This window comes from Sphaeramia orbicularis, chromosome 8 (genome assembly GCF_902148855.1).
Source record: "Sphaeramia orbicularis chromosome 8, fSphaOr1.1, whole genome shotgun sequence".
Classification (NCBI taxonomy): domain Eukaryota; kingdom Metazoa; phylum Chordata; class Actinopteri; order Kurtiformes; family Apogonidae; genus Sphaeramia; species Sphaeramia orbicularis.
The window spans coordinates 252,522-258,204 of NC_043964.1; the positions used below are offsets into that span (position 1 = coordinate 252,522).

At 39.0% G+C, this 5,683-nt stretch overlaps 1 long non-coding RNA gene across 1 annotated transcript; it reads right to left on the minus strand.

Moving 5' to 3' along the window:
* Positions 1–2,302: 2,302 nt before the first annotated feature.
* On the minus strand, positions 2,303–5,391 carry LOC115423667 (uncharacterized). The gene is made up of 3 exons (XR_003935997.1): positions 5,181–5,391; positions 4,658–4,667; positions 2,303–2,313 (listed from the first exon to the last, which is right to left on the minus strand). It is a non-coding gene; the product is annotated as an uncharacterized LOC115423667 (long non-coding RNA).
* Between the last annotated feature and the right edge of the window lie 292 nt (positions 5,392–5,683).

The window sequence follows — 5,683 nt, forward strand, 5'->3', positions numbered from 1 at the left end:
GGTTGTGTGTGTGTGTGTGTTGTGTGGTGTGTGTGTGTGTGTGTGTGTGTTGTGTGTGTGTGTGTGGTTGTGTGTGTGTGTGTGTGTGTGTGTGTGTGTGTGTGTGTGTGTGTGTGTGGTTGTGTGGTTGTGTGTGTGTGTGTGGTTGTGTGGTTGTGTGTGTGTTGTGGTTGTGTGTGTGTGTGGTTGTGTGTGTGGTTGTGTGGTTGTGTGTGTGTGTGTGTGTGTGTGTGTGTGTGTGTGTGGTTGTGTGTGTGTGTGTGTGTGTGTGTGGTTGTGTGTGTGTGTGTGTGTGTGTGTGTGTGTGTGTGGTTGTGTGTGTGTGTGTGTGTGTGGTTGTGTGTGTGTGTGTGGTTGTGTGGTGTGTGTGTGTGTGTGTGTGTGTGTGTGTGTGTGTGTGTGTGTGCTGAACTTCTGGTACAGGTCACATTCTCAGGAACAGTGAGTGTGTTGGAACTTTGCAGAAGTTGTGGTTGGGGGAGCTGAGTGTAATGTCGATCATGAACTTAAAGGAACTGTGTGGTCAGAAGTGTTCACCTAATTACACAAGAGTTCCAAGTGGACGTCCTTCCACTTCCTGTTTGTTTGTTTGTTTGTTTGTGCTTAAACTCTGCTGTGTAAGCTGAACTGTTGGTGCAAATGTTAAACTCAGGTGAACGTTCAAATGTGTGTTTTCTTCGAATCATCTTTCGTGGCGTGATCGACAAATGTCTGACGTGTTTTTACATCAACAACAACTGTCGACCAATCATATGTGTGTTGAACTTAAGTACCAAATATGGAAGTCTGCAGAGTCACTAACGACTATAAAATGTGATGAAGGAGACTTTTCGTGAGGTCGTTGTCAGCGATACGAGTTGATAACCGACTTTTTTTTTCTACATTTTTCTATTTTTGCCTGAAGCTTTGTTTGAACTTTTTAAACCTCCATCCTTCTTTTTGGTGAATTCTTCTTTTCTCCTGCGTTGGTTCTTCATCCGAAAACGGAACTGGTGAGTTAATAATTTAAATAAAGCGACCCCCCCCCCCCCCCCCTCTGGTGGTGGCCCAGACTTAGCCGGACTCGGTTTAACAGTATTGGAGTAGTTTGGAGAAAGGCTGACGGTCATGTGTTCCACAGTTTCAGTCAGAGCGAAGTGAAAATAGAAGTGTGTATAAATATAAAGATGGATAATTCTGTAGCTAATCACCAGAAGGCTCCGACTCACCATCTCAGATTTGCTTCATAATATTTTATTTTCATGTCCTTGTAACTAATAACAACTGTGCTAAATTTGAGGCCAATATCTCCACTAGTTTCGGAGATATTAAGCCGACACAAAAGGGGCGTGGCCCCGTAGTTGAAGTGGTCCAATCAAACCTCCATAATTGGAGGGCTGATAACTTTGGAACTATTCAGACTAAATGGTTCACATTTCACACCTGATTCCTGGGTAGAATAAGGCTAGGTGCACATATGGAGAGCTTTGGATGGGACAGATGTGCAGATTTATGACATGCCAAACATGGCGTCCTGGAATGTGCATTTGTCCATGGGAGCACTTTTGGCTCTCTGTATCTGCAGATTTACTGACACCACATGTCTGATTCTGTTTAATATATGAGACAAGTTCTAGTACTGTCAGAAAAACAGGTCATATCTGTGACTAAAACTATATTCTCTCATATACACGCCCCAAAAACTGGAAAAAAAACCTGCTGAGTCTGTATTTTGACTGTTTATAGCAAATGTCTGACAGGGTCTACCAGAAAACTAATGATATCAGTGAAAAGAAACAGGTCTAATTAATATATGGACCAGTTATGAAGTTTGTGCTGTGAAGAAAACTGTTTTATTCAAGCTGTTGAATATAGAAGCTTTATGACATGTGAGAATGTCATTCTAAAGGCCACATCACAAACTGTCATTAATTCAAATTGTCTTGACTCTTGACTTCATAAATGTAGTATATTTGTAGATATGATAAATGATTTTTTAAAAAAATCTCCCAAAAGTCAATTACACAAAATGTCAGACAGAGGCAGATGAGTGACAGCTTTGTCTTGAATACTGTGAAAACTGTAGAACAATCTAAAAATGGGGCAGAGCTGTTGTGTCATTGATCGCACAAACAGGTTTAAAAGCACTGGGAGCTCTGGTTTCAGCGGAGACCTAAAGCCACAGACAGAAGAAGCTGCAATTCAGAGAAAGAACTGGAATCCAGACAACCAAACCTGGATCTGTGTCAGCTAACGTTCATTTGTACTGTGTTCTGGTGTAAACTCATCCCTTAAATTCCATCTGGTTTTGGCTAACGTTCCTTCTTAGTAAAGCTCTTCATGTTAGCATCTGTCATTTAGTTCTATGTTTCAGAACTGAATCGTTTGTGTCTTCAGTTGTGTGATTGTGAACCTTGTGCTCTACATGATTTGTAAACTAGCTTAAACTGAGGCTAACCTAGTTTTCCAGATCAGGGTCTACTGTAGCACAAAGCTGTTGGATCTGTGTTGGATCCAGTATTTGATGTGAACTCTCCTTAAATCTCCACAGTACCAGTAGATCATCCACTCACTTGGGTCAGTACTAAGGGTTCAACTCCAGTAAATCAGTAGTGAACTGTGAGCACTACTGCTGGGCCTTTACCGCCCAAATCACCAAAAAACAAACTCCGTCTGCACTGACACAAAACCTCCAAAACAATAGTATGTTGAATGAAAGCACTCACCAGCTGGAATCCTCTAATGAACCAGGACCAGGATGGACACAACTCTGGGTCTGTTGGATGCTTTCAGCCTTTGCATTGGGGATTTTCCCGCCGTTGAACTCAGGTTCATGTAAATGTCAGGATAGGTGATTTCTGTCCCAGATCAGTGTTGGTAGAACACTGGTTGTTTGGTAGCTTGGATGGATCCATGTCCAGTCCAGTTGGCTTTAATTTCATGTTCTATTCCACAGTTTTCTGCTCTGGCTGGAGTTACTGCTATACTCCGCCATGTTGAGCCGCTTTGTTTTTGCCGCTCAGTCTGACTGAGAGGGGCGTGGCCTGGGTGGAAGTGACGGATGTGCATTTCCTCTATAAACTAGAGAAGTCCATGTCTGTAACTATCCAGACGTACGAACCAAATAGCGCCTAAAACGTGGACGTTAAGAGAATCAGATCAAATCAAATGTTATTTCGATAGCACCAAATCATAACTGAAGTTCTCTCATGACACTTTACATGTAGAGTTGGTCGACACCAGGCTGAAGCCAGTTTACAGAACCCACAGAACCCAGGTCCTGGATGATCTGGACAGGCCTTCAACAGACCAGGGACGGATTCAGTGGTACCAAACCAAAACCACAACCCGTTTAAAAACCTACTTTTCTGCAGTTGGTGTTGAAACTTAATCACCATCAAAGAACAGATTTAAAAAGGTATACTCTAAAAAATAAAACATTGGAATTTGTTGGATTTAGTTACAAATGTTATGTAACTTGTTCCACGAAATATGGTTATTGAACCCTTTCATGCATGAATTATGAGAACCTCAGTTGAGATTTTTTTTTTTTTCCTGAGTGTTTTTACTCCTCTTTAGCCATGAAAAAAAACAATGCAATTGAACTTTTTGTGTGAACCTATTTTTCATGGAGTTACAAAAATGTCCACTCAGCTGGACACCATACGTTTAATTTTTGAGGCAAAAAAACGTGTATTTAAAACCCATCATCACAAAGTCAAAACTATGAAATGACACCATTTTTCATGCAGCTAATCTGATGTTTTCTAACATTTGAACATTCTCTAATACTAGTTCTGACTCACTTCATGGAGATTATATGCAAAAAAAAACAAAAACACTTTTGATTATGAAAACTTTTAAATTACAGTCTAATAACAATTAGCAATTGATTTACACTCAGACATTTTTCTGCAGATCAGGTTTATCTAGAACAGCAGAGTTCCAGTCCTGGTCTGAATGTCAGTGCATGAGATGGTGTTGTGTTGGATGATACCAAACTAAAACAACTTAAACCCATGAATACACCAGAGAACAGCTGGAGCAGAACTGTCCACTGGAGTGACCACTGGAGTGACCACTGGAGTGACCACTGGAGTGACCACTGTGCATGAAAGGGATAAAAGGAAAAACATGTTGCAGTTAATTGCAAAAGTAACCTACTAATAAATCCACAGTAATTGTGACAATAAACCTAAAAGTAAGGTGTTGCTTTGATGCTACAACTGAAGAATTCCATTTTCTAATCGACAGCATTAGTTTGAAAAAACAATGCAACTGAATTTTTTATTATTATTTTTTTTAATGAATGTTTTTTTCATGGAGTTACAAAAATGTCCTCTCAGCTGGACATCATACGTTTAATTTTTGAAGGAAAGAAACATGTATTGAAAACCCATCATCAGAAAGTAAGATAAGATAAGATAAGATAAGATAAGATAAGATAAGATAAGATAAGATAAGATAAGATAAGATATAGTTTATTCATCCACCAAGGGGGAAACTGAAGTGTGTACAGCAGTGTAAGACAGTATGCATCAATACAATAGAAAAATAAAGAAATAAACATATAAACAATATAAACAAATTTGTTAAAGTGGCTAAAGTGACAAAAAATAGCAACAACAATAATAATAATAATAATAATAATAATAATAATAATAATATAGTTATATACTGTGTGAAAACTATGATAAAAAAACAAAAACATGTTGGTAACACTTTATTTGAAGGTCTAGTTTATAATGCATTAAGTGCACATTCAAAAGACATTCTAATGCATTTAGAATGCATTAGAAAAGTCATTACAACAGTTTATGATCATGTACAATAACTTACTGTACACCAAGGTTAATAAAGTATTGTAAGTGTCGGCCTAGTGTATTCTAAATTCAGTTTCATCATGTTTTCTCCATCCACACCAAAGTGACACCAGTGTTTGTAGGAAGAACCTCAGGTCCTCAGTTCCAGAACACATTCTAACCATCAGAACTGTACACACTTCTAAAGACACACACAACTGCTCTGACACCAACTGAAACTGAAGAACGTCTTAGAAACATCCATCATAAGTTACAGGAGGACTTTCAGAGCTTTTAGTAAAGGGACGACACTGTCTAAGGTTATTAGCAGGTGGATGATATTCTAACACAAGTCTGATGACGTATGAGCAGCATCTGCTGGATCTGAGGAAAGTCTACAAAGTCTACATCAGTGTTCTGAAGAACTCTGTATTTGGCAAAAACAAAACATTAAAAGAACAGAGACAGGAAATACAAGTGTTACATGTAGCTTTATACAGAAATAAAAAAGAATGTGGCAGCTCTAAATCTGTGTTAATTCAAACACATACTTTTTTTTTTTATATATAAAAATGAAATCACTAAAATAGATGAGTGTAGGGACCAGTGACAAAACCTAATACAAGTTCCCACCTAAACAACTACATTCCTTCACACGGCTTCTGTGCCTGAATCCAAATCTCCCAATATTTGGGAGAGTGTCGGCTGCTCGTCTGTCAGACAGTTGAAGTTCACTGTCGGCTTACATCAAAAAAACTGTCATGTTATTTAAACATACGTTCGTCCCTCCGTTCCTTTTTCAGAAAATACTCAGTGTCCTTATCGTACACAGTAGGCATCTTTTCCAGGACTGGACCAGTGTCCTCTGAATGTCCAGCAGAGCTGGTCTACTCAGACGGCCT